Genomic DNA, 17,779 nt, shown 5'->3' with positions numbered 1-17,779 from the left:
AGCAGCTGTTCCAATATAGTAACATTCTATAAACAGCCCCTTGGTAAAAGTAAATTCAGTAAAATATATTGTCTCAAATGCAATGTTATTCCAGTCCAGAAGGAAAAAACATCAAGAAAAGATTCTGGCAGAGAGAGAGAACTCACACATTTTGCGACAGCAGAGAGAAATGTATGGCAGCTTCAAAAACTGTTAAAAGCTAAATTAAAACCCTGGTTCTATGGGAGCCTGACTCCACCCATGCAGGCTGCTCCTACTGTTCCAACTTGTTTTAAAAGCCCAAGACCTCATAAGCTGTTTATTGGCTTGGGACAGATCATTCAGCACACTCAACCTCTCCATAAAAAAGCCAGGACAAAATACACTTAGATTAGATTAGATTAGATTACAGTGTGGAAACAGGCCCTTCGGCCCAACAAGTCCACACCGACCCGCCGAAGCGAAACCCACCCATACCCCTACATTTACCCCTTACCTAACACTACGGGCAATTTAGCATGGCCAATTCACCTGACCCTGCACATCTTTGGACTGTGGGAGGAAACCGGAGCACCCGGAGGAAACCCACGCAGACACGGGGAGAACGTGCAAACTCCACACAGTCAGTCGCCTGAGGCGGGAATTGAACCCGGGTACACTTCTTCAAGCCATAATATCGATACACTGAAAATCATAGTCCAGAGCATTGAACAAAGACAGTAGTCTTCAGGGCTAATATTCTCATTGCTGCCATAAGTGAGTATAATAATGTGGAGCGCGCATGCTATAGATTGAGATGTTAAACCAAAGTCTAGATTGACTAGGTAAAAACAATGACTGCAGATGCTGGAAACCAGAGTCTAGATTAGATGGTGCTGGAAAAGCACAGCAGTTCAGGCAGCATCCGAGGAGCAGTAAAATCGACGTTTCGGGCAAAAGCCCTTCATCAAGATTACAAGCAGAGTGCCTGAAGGGTAGAGAGATAAATGAGAGGGGGGTGGGGGTGGGGAGAAAGTAGCATAGAATACAATAGGTGAGTGGAGGAGGGGATGAAGGTGATAGGTCAGGGGAGAGGGTGGAGTGGATAGGTGGAAAAGAAGATAGGCAGGTAGGACAAGTCATGGGGACAATGCTGAGCTGGAAGTTTGGAGCTGGGGTGAGGTGGGGGAAGGGGAATGAGGAAACTGTTGAAGTCCACATTGATGCCCTGGGGTTGAAGCGTTTCAAGGTGGAAGATGAGGTGTTCTTCCTCCAGGCGTCTGGTGGTGAGGGAGTGGCGGTGAAGGAGGCCCAGGACCTCCATGTCTTCTGCAGAATGGGAGGGGGAGTTGAAATTTTGGGCCACAGGGCGGTGTGGTTGATTGGTGCGGGTATCCCAGAGATGTTCCTTAAAGCGCTCTGCTAGGAGGCGTCCAGTCTCCCCAATGTAGAGGAGACTGCATCGGGAGCAACGGATACAATAAATGATATTAGTGGATGTGCAGGTAAAACTTTGATCGATGTGGAAGGCTCCTTTAGGGCCTTGGATGGAGGTGAGGTAGTAGGTGTGGGCGCAGGTTTTGCAATTCCTGCGGTGGCAGGGGGAGGTGCCAGGACGGGGGTGTGGGTTGTATGGGGGCGTGGACCTGACCAGATAGTCACGGAGGGAACGGTCTTTGAGGAAGGTGGAAAGGGGTGGGGAGGGAAATATATCCGTGGTGGTGGGGTCCGTTTGGAGGTGGCGGAAATGTCGGCGGATGATTTGGTTTATGCGAAGGTTGGTAGGGTGGAAGGTGAGCACCAGGGGTGTTCTGCCCTTGTTATGGTTGGAGGGGTAGGGTCTGAGGGCGGAGTTGTGGGATGTGGACGAGATACGTTGGAGGGCATCTTTAACCATGTGGGAAAGGAAATTGCAGTCTCTAAAGAAGGAGGCCATCTGGTGTGTTCTGTGGTGGAACTGGTCCTCCTGGGAGCAAACACGGTGGAGTCGGAGGAATTGGGAATACGGGATGGCATTTTTGCAGGAGATAGGGTGGGAAGAGGTGTAATCCAGGTAGATGTGGGAGTCGGTGGGTTTGTAAAAAATGTCGGCGTCAAGTCGTCATTAATGGAGATGGAGAGGTCCAGGAAGGGGAGGCTCTATCTGCCCTATCAGGTGAATGTTAAAGATCCCAGGGCACTACCCAAGGAAGAGCAGAAGAATCACCCACCCCATATCCTCCCCATCCCATATCCTGAACCAATATTTGTCTCTCAGACAAAATCACTTCAAAAAGATTTCAGTCCATGATCTCACTGCACAGCAAGCTGCCACAAATAGTATAATCATGTAATTTTTTTATTCATTCATGGGATGCGGGTGTCATGGCCAGTCAGCATTTTAATGCTCATCTCAATGACATTGCGAAGGTGGTGACAAGCTGCCTTGAACCTCTGCAGTCCAGGTGCTGTATTCCCCCATGCACTTAGGGGGAATTCCAGGCATTTGACCCAGCAGTGACTCTATTGAAAAATCCTTTATTGGCCATGAACGAAACTGGGAAATCTGAGGCTGTGTCAGGTGCTATTTCCCCGCGTCTGCGTGGGTTTCCTCTGAATGCTCCGGTTTCCTCCCACAGTCCAAAGATGTGCAGGTTAGGTGAATTGGCCATGCTAAATTGCCCATAGTGTTAGGTGAAGGGGTAAATGTAGGGGAATGGATCTGGGTGGGTTACTCTTCTGAGGGTCAGTGTGGACTGGTTGGGCCGAAGGGCCTGTTTCCATAGTGTAGGGAATCTAATCTAATCTAAATGGAGACATGGATTGAATTTAATGTCTCGTATGTAAGAAGGCACCTCTGACCAATGCAGCACCACCTCAGTACTGTCACTGCAGTCTTAGCCTAGATGTTGCATTCAAACTTCTTGGTCCTATCATTTTCTGACTTTGAAGTGATCGTGCTACCTATTGAACCTCAGGTGACAGCAAATACAATTTTAGTGAACTGTTTAAATTCAACATGCTAGGCCTTATGTTAAAAACTCTGCACCAAACTGTGTGGACGAAATCCATGAAGTTTTCAGTTGTGAACTTTACCACTTCAACTTCTCAAGTTAAGCTGAATTTTCCTCTTCTGCAGTCTCAGTTTTCTGGAATTTAACAGGTTGTCACATTCTGATTTGGAATTTATCGAGGATAAGGCATTTATGCTAAAAACTGGCCGAAGGAGTTTAACCCTTGATCTTTGACTCATCAGTCTGGGCGCTGCTGCAGAGCCACAATGCTGCCAAGACAGCTAAAATTACTGCTTAGTAGCTACTTAGTTACTGACCACTTTCAAAAGGCAATACGTGAGCATCTGTTGAGGACAAAATAAATCCGTGCTGCAACGTCCCCATATTTGAATAATTTGCTAAAACGTATTCATACGCAAAGTATGGTTACTTGGGCAGTACACTGCAAGCTGTCTACTTGTGTGTCATACGCAGTGCCTTAGACAGAGGAAAGTGGAATTATGAAATCATACAGAGGAAGCCATTCAACCCATCATGTCCGTGACAGCGCTAAGAGAGATAATTTGAATGCGATTAATCCCACTCTCCCGTTCTTTACCCATAGCCATGCAGTTTTTTTTTAACCTTGAAGTCATTAATCAATTCCCCTTTGAAAGTTACTGGCAGTCATGCTGTCACTACCATTTCAGGCAATGGATTAAAGACTTTCCTTGTCTCTCTCCTGGTTGTTTTGCCAATTAACTTAATTATGTGGTCACTTGCCCAATTGCCAATGGAAATGAGTTTCTCTGATTTACCAAATAACCTTCTCTGCAGTAAGTAAAAAATGGTACACACAAACCTTGTTTATTCATACACCAGATTTCTGTTTTAGCAAAAACACCTTGCATTTATACATTACTTTGAGCATGGAGAAAGCACTTTAAGCAAAGTGAGGACAGAATAGAAAGAGAGCCAAGATAATGAGAAGGCGACCTAAAACCTTTGTTAGAAGATTTTAAAGAGTGCTTTAAAAGGAGGTGAGGGAGGGGAAGGAACAAAACTACCAACTCTGGCTGAAATGCATTCCTATTGATTTCATCACATGATGTTCCACCTCCAATCATTTGCTGTTTTCTCGATCTTCAAAATGATTCTAACTTATTATCTGGTGTTTGAAGGAAATAAACAAAGACACACAATTTTGCTCAAATGTCTCAATTTTCGTTATCTTCCAAATCTCATATTTTTCTCAGGCTGTCCCTTTGGGATCAAGGAAGATTTGATTCCGCAACACCTTGGTGGGTTTCTGGTGTGTCTGGTAAGTTAAATCACGATCAGCAGTCTCTGCTACATGTGGGACAGGTGATGCTTGGACAACCAGGTAGCTGGGTCATTTGTGGGTTTTACTGCACGCTTCAACTCCTCGATTTCACTTCTGTTTGTTCCCAATAAAGGCTCTTGATGAATTTGGTACCTTCTGGAATAAACCTTTTCCATTTTGGGTTGGTAACAGGCCAGAACACTCCCATGACTTAATGGGGCATGCTTGACCTCTTCAGCAAAGCTTTGAGGGTATCCCTAAAACATTCCCATTGCCTCCTGGGAGTCTCCCGCTGCATACAGAAGTAGTTTCAGGTATCTGGTATCAGTCAGGGAACCACATATCCCTACCCAGTGGAGCAGATTAGAGCCTCCACACTGATCAGGTTAGTTTGGGAAGTAATGCTGTTGCAGAACTGACCTTCTTGCCATTAGATTTGGATGACCCCGCCAAGACAATAGAGTCATAGAGATGTACAGCATGGAAACAGACCCTTCGGTCCAACCCATCCATGCCGACCAGATATCCCAACCCAATCTAGTCCCATCTGCCAGCACCCGGCCCACATCCCCCCAAACCCTTCCTATTCATATACCCATCCAAATGCCTCTTCAATGTTGCAATTGTACCAGCCTCCACCACATCCACTGGCAGCTCATTCCATACACGTACCACCCTCTGCGTGAAAACGTTGTCCCTTAGGTCTCTTTTATATCTTTCCCCTCTCACCCTAAACCTATGCACTCTAGTTCTGGACTCCCCGACCCCAGGGAAAAGACTTTGTCTATTTATCCTATCCATGCCCCTCATAATTTTGTAAACCTCTATAAGGTCACCCCTCAGCCTCCGACGCTCCAGGGAAAACAGCCTCAGCCTGTTCAGCCTCTCCCTGTAGCTCAGATCCTCCAACCCTGGCAACGTCCTTGTAAATCTTTTCTGAACCCTTTCAAGTTTCACAACATCTTTCCAATAGGAAGGAGACCAGAATTGCATGCAATATTCCAACAGTGCCTAACCAATGTCCTGTAAAGCCGCAACATGACCTCCCAACTCCTGTACTCAATGCTCTGATCAATATAGGAAAGCATACCAAACGCCTTCTTCACTATCCTATCTACCTGCGACTCCACTTTCAAGAAGCTGAGAACCTGCACTCCAAGGTCTCTTTGTTCAGCAACACTCCCTAGGACCTTACTATTAAGTGTATAAGTCCTGCTGAGATTTGCTTTCCCAAAATGCAGCACCTCTCATTTATCTGAATTAAACTCCATCTGCCACTTCTCAGCCCATTGGCCCATCTGGTCCAGATCCCGTTGTAATCTGAGGTAACCCTCTTCGCTGTCCACTACACCTCCAATTTTGGTGTCATCTGCAAACTTACTAACTGTACCTCTTATGCTCGCATCCAAATCATTTATGTCAATGACAAAAAGTAGTGGACCGATCCTTGTGGCACTCCACTGGTCACAAGCCTCCAGTCTGAAAAACAACCCTCCACTAACACCCTCTGTCTTCTACCTTTGAGCCAGTTTTGGATCCAAATGGCTAGTTCTCCCTGTATTCCATGAGATCTAACCTTGCTAATCAGTCTCCCATGGGGAACCTTGTCGAACGCCTTACTGAAGTCCATATAGATCACATCTACTGCTCTGCCCTCATCAATCTTCTTTGTTACTTCTTCAAGTTTGTGAGACATGATTTCCCACGCACAAAGCCATGTTGACTATCCCGAATCAGTCCTTGCCTTTCCAAATACATGTACATCCTGTCCCTCAGGATTTCCACCAACACCTTGTCCACCACCGAGGTCAGGCTCACCGGTCTATACTTCCCTGGCTTGCCTTTACCACCCTTCTTAAACAGTGGCACCACGTTTGCCAACCTCCAGTCTTCCGGCACCACACCTGTGACTCTCGATGATACAAATATCTCAGCAAGAGGCCCAGCAATCACTTCTCTAGCTTCCCACAGAGTTCTCGGGTACACCTGATCAGGTCCTGGAGATTTATCCACCTTTAACTGTTTCAAGTCCCTGGGATAATATGTCACAGGCACCTCAGAGCATGTAGTCATATCCTGGAGATTAATCTTTAATTTTTGGAGACTCCAGAACAATGTTAAGAGGCAAGTGGAATTTCAGAAAGTGAGGAACAAGCATCAAGAGGCAAAGCCTCTCCATAGTGGGTCAACGGGAGGAAAGGGATGCACATGAGGCTGGAACCAAAAGCACAGTGATGTTGGCGGGTGGTGATCAGACACTGCAACCTGACGTCTGACATTCCCAAGTTCCCAGGCCAAAGATGCTCTGCAAATTCTAGTATCTGCACTGGACTGGAACCAAACAAGAGGATTTCATTCTTGAGTTGAGTTCTGGCATATAAGTCGAACGTCAGCCTGGATTATTACTCACAGCATGAATGTGATGTATGAACCTGTAATTCTGATTTTAATCTTCACTGGATTCCTAAAACATACTCAGCAAGAGCAGAACAGAACATGCTGAGCTCTAGCTGTTACACTTGCTTAATTGTTCTCTCTCCTATGTACTATATCAGAGTGATCAAAATTGCAACAGTCGATTGCTACTTGGAGTGCTTGGATGCCCTCTGCTGGTTTACTCATTATTTTACTGACTTGACTTCAGGAAGTCCCAAGTACTTGACATATCACTCATGTAGGAAAGCCTGGCAGCCAATTTAGTCACAGCAAACTCCCAAAAACAACTAACCATGTGGTAAATGACTACATAATCTACCTTAGATATTATGTGGAGGTGCTGGTGTTGGACTGGGGTGGGCAAAGTTAAAAATCAAATCACACAACACCAGGTTATAGTCCAACAGGTTTATTTGGAAGTACTAACTTTCGGAGCGCTGCTCCTTCATCAGGTAGCTGTGGAGCAGGATCATAAGACACAGAATTTATAGCAAAAGATTACAGTATCATGCAAATGAAACGATATTGAACAAACCTAGATTGCTGTTAAGACTTTCATCTTTTAGAATGGGTTGCAGGTTTTGGTTTATTAATACATAAATCACAGAATGTCTTTTAAGTCACATTCTTGAGAAAACAAAGTTTTATAAAAAAAAAGTGACATCTCAGCTTAGACAATGTATTAAAGATGTGAGGTTAGAGTCTGTTTGTATCCCAGTCTTAAATCAGACTGGTTCTACTTCCAGAGTAGGAATTTATAATATGTTACACAGATTGACTGCCTGCAGATTGTATGCTTTTTGAACAAAATAGAATGTGTCTGCAAATACAATTCTGCAAATGCAAGTTTACCCCATTAACTTTTATGTGTGTGTGTGCATGAGAGAGACAGAGTGTGAGCGTGTGCTTTGAGTGTGAATGCACGTGAGAGAGCGTGTGTTTGCATGTGCATGCTTGGTAGAGTGTGTGTGAGTGTGATGGAGTATAAGCTTGTGAGAGGGTGTGTGCATGGGTGTGAGTGTGGCAGTGTATATGTGTGTGTATGAGAGAGGGTCTGCTTGAGTGTGTGAGTGTGTATGTGTGCTTTTGTGTGACAGTGTATAGTGTAGTGGGGTCACCTGTAGTGTGACATGAAACCCAAGATCCCAGTTGAGGCCATCCCCATGGGTACTGAATGCTATCAAGCACGCACACATGCAAATACACTCTATCATGTGCACTCACTCACATGCATACACTCGCACTCTCTCTCTCATGCACACATGCATATATATAAGTCTATGCGGTGAATTTGCATTTGCAGAATTGTATTTGCAGACACATTCTATTTTACTCAAAAAATATACAATCTGCAGACAGTTAATCCCTGCAACATTTATAAATTTCTACTTTGGGAATAGAACCAGTCTGATTCAAGATTGGGAAACAGACAGACTCTAACCTCATACCTTTAATACAATGTTTGAGCTGGGATGTCACTTTTTTTTATAAAATCAAAGTTATCTTGAGAATGTGACTTAAAAGACATTATGTGATTTACATATTAATGAACCAAAACCTGCAACCTATTCTAAAAGAAGAAAGACTTAACAGCAGTCTAGGTTTGTTCAATATATTATTTCAGTTACATGAAACTGTAGTCATTTGTTATAAATTCTGTGTCTTATGATCCTGCTCCACAGCTACCTGATGAAGGAGCAGTGCTCCGAAAGCTTGTACTTCCAAATAAACCTGTTGGACTATAACCTGGTGTTGTGTGATTTTCAACTTTGTCTACCTTAGATTTGTTGATTGAAGGATAAATACTGGGCTGTGACACGGGGGAAAATAAACTCAGTTCACCATTGAAATAGGATCATGAGCCAATTACATCCCGTGGGAGGATGGGATCTCTCAGTTTAATGTTACCTTTGCATAATGGCAACTCTGACACTGCAGCTCTCCCTCAGCATTACACTGGAGTGCCAGCCTAGATTAAGTGCTAACATCTGAGGGGTTGAATACGTAGCTTTCTGACACAGACTCTGACCGTGTACGTTACTCTTAGATCATTCATCAGGAAGTCCATGCAAGATTGGTATTGGTTAAATGAGATGGCTTTCCTTTGTTAAGGAATAACTATGGTAATTAGAGTCACAGAGTCATAGAGATGTACAGCATGGAAACAGACCCTTCGGTCCAACCCATCCATGCCGACCAGATATCCCAACCCAATCTAGTCCCATCTGCCAGCACCCGGCCCACATCCCCCCAAACCCTTCCTATTCATATACCCATCCAAATGCCTCTTCAATGTTGCAATTGTACCAGCCTCCACCACATCCACTGGCAGCTCATTCCATACACATACCATCTCTGCGTGAAAAGGTTGCCCCTTAGGTCTCTTTTATATCTTTCCCCTCTCACCCTAAACCTATGCACTCTAGTTCTGGACTCCCCGACCCCAGGGAAAAGACTTTGCCTATTTATCCTATCCATGCCCTTCATAATTTTGTAAACCTCTATAAGGTCACCCCTCAGCCTCTGACGCTCCAGGGAAAACAGCCCCAGCCTGTTCAGCCGCTCCCTGTAGCTCAGATCCTCCAACCCTGGCAACATCCTTGTAAATCTTTTCTGAACCCTTTCAAGTTTCACAACATCTTTCCGATAGGAAGGAGACCAGAATTGCACGCAATATTCCAACAGTGGCCTAACCAATGTCCTGTACAGCCGCAGCATGACCTCCCAACTCCTGTACTCAATACCCTGACCAATAAAGGAAAGCATACCAAACGCCTTCTTCACTATCCTATCTACCTGCAACTCCACTTTCAAGAAGCTATGAACCTGCACTCCAAGGTCTGTTTGTTTAGCAACATTCCCTAGGACCTTACCATTAAGTGTATAAGTCCTGCTGAGATTTGCTTTCCCAAAATGCAGCACCTCGTATTTATCTGAATTAAACTCCATCTGCCACTTCTCAGCCCATTGGCCAATCTGGTCCAGATCCTGTTGTAATCTGAGGTAATCTTTGGCATATCACCAAGCCATAAAGATCTAATGCTCCATCTGTGCTGCAATTAAATGTTGCAGTTTTCACAAATTTGTACCAATCAAAACTTTGTATGGACTTCCTGATGAGTGAAGTTGAGGAAGGATAGCCAGGTCTCAGTGGTAATTCTGACAGGCTCTGTGTCAGAAAGCTGTGTGTTCATTCAAGTCCCAACCGTACCAGTACACTGAAGTCCTGTCACTGATGTAATGTAGAAAATGCAACCAAAGATTTGTGCATAGCTTAGTTGGGCATAATTCATCCTTGAGTCACAAAGTTCTGTTTGAGGCCCCTTGATGAAGGGCTTTCGCCCGAGCCGTCGATTCTCCTGCTCCTCGGATGCTGCCTGACCTGCTGTGCGTTTCCAGCACCACACTCTTGACTCTAATCTTCAGCATCTGCATTCCTCACTTTCACCCCTTTATGAGATGTCTGTCTGTTCAGCCACACATTAGACAAGCTTTTCCAATGTTTTAGAAATGCGATCAGTTTCTCATTGTATCCTGGTCTAAATTTCATACAAGCCAAGAAAAAAACTGAAATACTTAACAGTTTTATTTCACCTTACGTTACCTCAGCTTGTGTCAAGATGAATGAATCACTTTTGATGTCGGAATTGTCCCTAGGGTCAAATGAATCAGGTGGACCGCCTTGGGTCCATGTTTGGTTGGTGAAGGAGAGAACAACAGGCAACTGACAGGATCAGAAGTCAGTGTTGCTGATGACCTTTGAATAGGTTAGAGTAGCGTCTTGTGACTTTTTGTTTGTTTATGTTTAGTTTGAAAGCAGCAAGGGATCATTAAAACAAAGAAGTTTCATGAAGTTATAGTCTAAAACTATAACACTTCCTTTGCACAACCTAGGTTTTAGCTGTGTAACAGTGGATTGATTTGTCCCAGAGGAAGGGTGACCCCACGTAGTGTAAAGTCGTCATAATCCCAGAGGACTGCTACCTCCTCAGAGAGATCGCACAACACCAGGTTATAGTCCAACAGGTTTAATTGCAAGCACACTAGTTTTCGGAGTGCCGCACCTTCATCAGGTGGTTCGGAGCAGCGCTCCGAAAGTTAGTGTGCTTCCAATGAAACCTGTTGGAATATAACCTGGTGTTGTGTGATTTTAAACTTTGTGCACCCCAGTCCAACACCAGCATCTCCAATTCCTCAGAGAGAAAGAGAGAAGACGAGTAGTGGTTTAACCTGTGGGGCTCCATGCCTCAGGTGAGGGGTGAGGTTGAGAAAGCAGGGTCTTCATGGTAGCCTCGAAGGGTTCAGAAACTAAAGCCGCACTGTTGGCACCCTGGCTATCTAGCCAAGTTAACCAAATCCCTTTGAAAGGGCAGTTGTGCTGAGTCTCATATTCCTGCCTTTTGACTGATAAGCTCCTACAAGTTTCTTCACCTCAAGTATCTGCTCCATGTTTCCCTTACAGTAAAATGTCAGCATGCCAGTGTAGGAAGTAATTAAGAAGGCAAATGGAGTTTTGGCCCTTATTACCAGGAGTTTGGAATTTAAAAATAAGGAAGTCTTATTACAACTGTGCAGAGTGTTGGTGAGTCCTCTCCTAGGGGACTGTGTACAGTTTACATATTGGCTGTTGAAAAATATTCACCAGAACATTTCGCTTCTCAAAAATAGCTAAACAAGTTAGGCCTTTATTCATTAGAGTTAGGCAGAAGGAGGAGTGGTCTAATTGAAATATACAAGATTCTGAGGGGACTTGACAGAAAAATGTGCAGTCTGATCACTGCAAGTATTTAAAGAGGAGGTAGAGAGATTTTTAAAACATTGTGGAGTTGAGGGCTATGAGGATACCCTGCAAAGACTGCAACAAACATCACATTCTACAAACCGGCAGGAAACTAGTCACTAGGAATCATGAGCACCAACTAGTCATCATGAGACATGACCAATTATTACTAGTATCCATACACACAGATGAAGAGAGACACCAGTTCGACTGGGACAATACATCGTGGGCGGCACGGTGGCACAGTGGTTAGCACTGCTGCCTCACAGCGCCAGAGACCCGGGTTCAATTCCCGACTCAGGCGACTGACTGTGTGGAGTTTGCACGTTCTCCCCGTGTCTGCGTGGGTTTCCTCCGGGTGCTCCGGTTTCCTCCCACAGTCCAAAGATGTGCAGGTTAGGTGAATTGGCCATGCTAAATTGCCCTTAGTGTTAGGTAATAAGGGGTAAATGTAGGGGTATGGGTGGGTTGCGCTTCGGCGGGTCGGTGTGGACTTGTTGGGCCGAAGGGCCTGTTTCCACACTGTAAGTAATCTAATCTAATCTAATCTAATCTAATCTAATCCGTCCTGGGACAGGCCAAACAAAGCACAGGAATTCCTAGAGGCCTGGCATTCAAACTGGAACTCTATAACAAACATATCCATTTGGAGCCTATTTACCAACTTTTCAGAAAAAGAACTGGAAGTGATATCACCAACCACAACGGACCAAGACTCATAAATATGACAGAACACCAGCGCTTCATCAAAGGCTCACTGATGACGTTACGTAGCATGGTGACGAAACATCTGAGAACAAATCTACCAGCTCAGTGAGCAAACTTACAACTTGAGCCACAGCCTGAGCTACAAATCTTCTCAAAAATCGCAAATGACCATGAGGAGTTGGTACAAAAGAGGAGTTGAGGCTTGGAGCAAATCAGTTATCAGATTGTGTGTCAGGGAAGAACAGCCTAATTCTGCTGTTATTTCCTTATGTTCTTTTGCTGCTAAAAGCACCTTCCTATGATGCTTCTTCTCTTGCATGAACCTGTTTTTGCTCTCTGCTGGTTGTAAAACTCAAGTCAGCAAACATCAAATCAACTGTCTCCCTTATGGCTTGCTGTATATTTAGCTAAAATCACACAATTTCTTGTGAATGCTGTTTGAAGTCATTGTTTAAAATTAATACCTGTTTAAAAAAAAGTCATATCATTCACCACATGTCAACACAAATCTAGAAGATAATTTTCCACGGTGACTGAATCATGTAATAAATGGAAATGAGAGTTTAAAAGGATCTCCTGGAAACCTAGAAATAAACACTAAAATCAAAAAGTAATTCTTGAGATGAAACATGTCCTGATTGACAGTTCTTTCACAGTTCCAATGAGCTTAATGCTTTTTTTTTATGCACAGTCATGCCCACCTTTAGCAATTCCAAAGGGTACCTGATCCGTCCATAAAGATACCTATGTCCAGGCCTAAAATAACTTCACAGAGGCTGATATCCTATCACCAAGTCACCTTTATTTACACATGAATTGTTCTTGACTACTACTGGGTCATTGAGAGTCAGATACCAGAATGTCATTATCTCTGACAGTCAACTCTTTTCAACCAAAATCACGCATGCTTGAACTCAACTGCTGATTTATGTGAAACAGGCGCCTTACAGGAATTAAGGATGTCGACAGGCTGGGAGTTTCCTCCTTGGAGCTTTGGAGGCGGAGGTGAGACATTATAGAGGTTTAGAAAATCCCAAAAGGTCAAACAAGGTGAAGAGCCAAGGTCTTTTCCCAAAGGGTAAGGGAATGCAAGGGTAGAAGGCATAGGTTTAGAATGAGACGGGAAAGATTTAAAAGGGAACTGAGCAGCAACCTTTTCACACAGAGGGTGGTGTGTGCACGGAACAAGCTGGAGAAAGTGAGTTCTGCAGATGCTGGAGATCAGAGCTGAAAATGTGTTGCTGGAAAACACATTTTCCTGAAGAAGGGCTCATGCCCGAAACGTCGATTCTCCTGCTCCTTGGATGCTGCCTGACCTGCTGCGCTTTTCCAGTATGGAACAAGCTGCCAGAGGAAGTGGTATAGATGGGTACAATTACAACATTTAAAAGACATTTGGACGGGCTCATGAATAGGAATGGTTTAGAAGGGATATAAGCCAAATGCAGGCAAATGGGATTGGATTAATTTAGGATACCTGGCCAACATAGATGAGTTGTACTAAAGGGTCTGTTTCTGTGTTGTATGACTCTATGTGCAAATTAGGATTCATTCCCATTTCCTTCAAGAATCACTCAAGAAATTTTATTTTTCTCCAAATCCCAATTTTGGGCAGGATTTTCACATAGATGGAGAAGTCCTCCATCTGCATCAAAATGCCAGCAGTTTCTGACAAAGAATCCAGAGGCAGGACTTCTGGATTCTGGTCTCTGCTGGCATTTTCATGCAGATGGAAGACTTCTCCATCCATATGAAAATCCAGTCCAAAATTGGGATTTGGAGAAAAATAAAATTTGAAACAAAAATAAAATTTGAAACAAAAATAAAATTTGAAATAAATTATTTCAAAAAATGTTTTTAAAATCTCGAACAATGGCTGTTGTGACCTGGGGTGGACAATATTAAAAATCACATAACACCAGGTTATAGTCCGACAGGATGTTTTGGAAGTATGAGCTTTCAGAGCACTGTTATAATAATGAGATGCCACACATAAAAAAATCTAATTTTTAGAGTTGCAAACATTGCTTACATACAATTAGAAGCTAGCATGTTATTAAAATTAATTTACACTTTATTGTATAAGTCCATCTCTTTTTCTGGGAAATGTAGTGAATTTGCAGACCAACATCATATCATTACATGTATTTCATAAGTGTCAAATAGTACAGAAGGGCTTCTAAAAGATCAGTGTATCTCAGATTGCAAATTGTAGATTTCTCTGTTTAACTGAATATTAGTCACATACTGGAATCTTATTTATTCTGCAAAGCTGCAAATGCATTTAGCCTTACTATTATTTCCACAGCAAAATCAGAACTGAAGTATTCTTTTGCAAGTTAGGCAGTGTCTCTTTTTAAGGTTATGCAGCCACGTTGGTAAGCAAACACAGGCTTAGTTGATTTGGACTCTTGTTTAGTGAGAGAACATTGCAGATCAAAATGTATTTGTTAATTTTAAGGTGTGATTGCAGTGAATATTCTCCATACTTGTGTTTATTCTCGCCTTTTTTTTGTTTAACTCTGTCCACATAACCCACTATTCCCTTCTGTTTCAAGTGTTTGTCAAAAGTCACCATAAGTTACCTTCGAGACTAGTAGTGAGTTTAACCTGAATGTCACCATACCTCAGGTGACAGGCGAACTTCATGGTGACTTCAGCTGGTGTAGGAAATGTACCCGCAATGTTGGTGCCACTGCATCTCAAACCAGCTGTCCAGCCGAGTTAATCAACCCCGAAGATATAATTTTAAGAGCTATATACCACTGTTTATATTTAGCTTTCATTCAAATGTATCAATACATTAAATGTACCCTTCACCATAACCATTGCATGTAAGTTTCACATTCACTTCACATTTTGGATTGATATTTAGTCATAGAGTCATAGAGATGTACAGCATGGAAACTGTTAGTGACTTTCTCTTCTGATTACAGTGAAATTTCATTCTGAATCACTCAAGACAAACTCTTCTCCAACTCCTGATGCTGCCTGACTTGCTGTATTCTTCCAGCCTGCTGTTTACCTACCTTGGATTCCATCATCTGCAATTTTATGTCTCTAACTTAATTGCTGGCAGAGTACCCATAAGTTGCAATTTGTTGCAATAACTGACATAACTAACACTGCTGATCAGATCCATTAAGAAAACATTAGAGCTGTTCCAGATCTTTGAGTAGACAAGTTGACACTCTTCTCCTTTGACCAAACCTGAGTCAATGGAGACTGATTTAAGGTGATTGATAAATGAAGAAATGATGACGAGAAAAACATTCTTTGCAGCAGCAAGTAGACTCATACCAGAATTTAAATGTTAACTCTCTAATCTAATGCTGCCAAACCTGCTGCATTTCTCCAGTCTTCTCTTGTTCATTTCAGATTTTCAGCATCTGCAGTATTTTGCTTTCAATTTGTGCAGCAAATTGTTTAGGACCTGGATGTGTATCCTCTGAGAAGGTATATACTGCAGATTCAATCATGCAGCTGGAAGAACACAGCAAGCCAGGCAGCATCAGGAGGTGAAGAAGGCAACATTTCGAAGAAGGGTTACACCCAAAACCTCGACGTCTCCACCTCCTGATGCTTGCTGTGCTCTTCCAGCCTCCTGTCTGTCTATATTGGATTCCAGCATCTGAAGCTTTTTCAATCATGGCTTTCAGGGGAAAAAAAAATTGCTTAATTATTTTAAAGTGAAAACGTTTGCAAGCCTAGAGGGAAAAAACAGGGAAATAATATTAGGTGAATTGAAACAAACAAAAAGTGTTGGAGAAACTTAGCAGATCTGGAGACAGAAACAGAGTTAATGTTCCAAATCCAGCGACTTTTCTTTAGAATTGTTCTTGCCAAATAACCAACATTGGTGACAATGGGGCTAAATAGCTTCCCTGCATGCTGTTAATCTTCTGAGTCTGTTAAAAGTCACACAATGCCAGTTTATAGTCTAACAGGTTTATTTGGAAGCACTAGATTTTGAAGCACTGCTCCTTTATCAGGTGGTTGTGGAGCAGAATCATAAGACACAGACTTTATAGCAACAGGATCGCAGTGTCATGAAATGTAACATTAAACAAATTTAGCTTCAGTCTTTCATCTTTTAGAATGATCATGTTGGTTTATTTCTTTCATATGTAAATCCCAGAACTTTTTTAAAGTTACATTCTCAAGATAGCTTTTAACAATTGGTCGAGAAAGTGTGGTACTGGAAAAGCACAGTAGGTCATGCAGCATCCGAGGAGCAGGAGAATCAATGTTTCGGGCCGTTCCTGATGAGGGGCTTCTGCCTGAAATGTCGATTCTCCTACTCCTCGGATGCTGCATGACCTGCTGTGCTTTTCCAGCACCACACTCTCGACTTTGATCTCCAGCATCTGCAGTCCTCACTTTCCCCTTTTAACAGTAGGTGTCATCTCAACTCAGATAAGGAGCCTTCCACATCCATCAAAGTTTTACCTGCACATCCACTAATATCATTTATTGTATCCGTTGCTCCCGATGTGGTCTCCTCTACATTGGGGAGACTGGACACCTCCTAGCAGAGCACTTTAGGGAACATCTCCGGGACACCCGCACCAATCAACCACACCGCCCTGTGGCCCAACATTTCAACTCCCCCTCCCACTCTGCCGAGGACATGGAGGTCCTGGGCCTCCTTCACCGCCACTCCCTCACCACCACACGCCCGGAGGAAGAACGCCTCATCTTCCGCCTCGGAACACTTCAACCCCAGGGCATCAATGTGGATTTCAACTGTTTCCTCATTTGCCCTTCCCCCACCTCACCCTAGCTCCAAACTTCCAGCTCAGCACTGTCCCCATGACTTGTCCTACCTGCCTATCTTCTTTGCCACCTATCCACTCCACCCTCCCCCCACCCCCTTCATTCCCTCCCACACTCACCTATTGTACTCCATGCTACTTTCTCCCCACCCCCACCTTCCTCTAGCTTATCTCTCCACGCTTCAGGCTCTCTGCCTTTATTCCTGATGAAGGGCTTTTTGCCTGAAACATCGATTTTACTGCTCCTTGGATGCTGCCTGAACTGCTGTGCTCTTCCAGCACCACTAATCCAGAATCTGGTTTCCAGCATCTGCAGTCATTGTTTTTACCCAGTGTGAAGTTAAAGCCTGTCTGTGTCCCAATGTTAGGTCAGGCTGATTCTATTCCCAAAGTGGGATTTACAAAATCTTACATGGATTTATCCAGTTTTTGAGCAGAATAAAATGTAATTCTGCAAATACAAATTCACCACACAACCTGTGTGTGTGTGTGCAGGGGAGACCTCACAAAGTTATACCATGTTACACTCACATACAGACACACACTCTCTCACACTCACCCCCACACACACACACACCCACATGCATACATTCATTCGGTCTCCCCTGCACCTATTGAGATGACACCTATTGTTAAAATTGATTTGGAGAAAATCACACAACACCAGGGTATAGTCCAACAGGTTTAATTGGAAGCACACTAACTTTCTGAACGCCACTCCTTCATCAGGTGGTTGTGGAGGACACAATTGTAAAGCACAGAACTTACAGCAAAAGTTTACAGTGTGGTGTAACTGAAATTATACATTGAAAAATACCTTAATTGT

This window comes from Chiloscyllium plagiosum, unplaced genomic scaffold (genome assembly GCF_037043375.1).
Source record: "Chiloscyllium plagiosum isolate Xiang-an unplaced genomic scaffold, Cpla_swu_hap1 HiC_scaffold_32, whole genome shotgun sequence".
Lineage (NCBI taxonomy): Eukaryota > Metazoa > Chordata > Chondrichthyes > Orectolobiformes > Hemiscylliidae > Chiloscyllium > Chiloscyllium plagiosum.
This window is presented reverse-complemented; position numbering follows the sequence as displayed.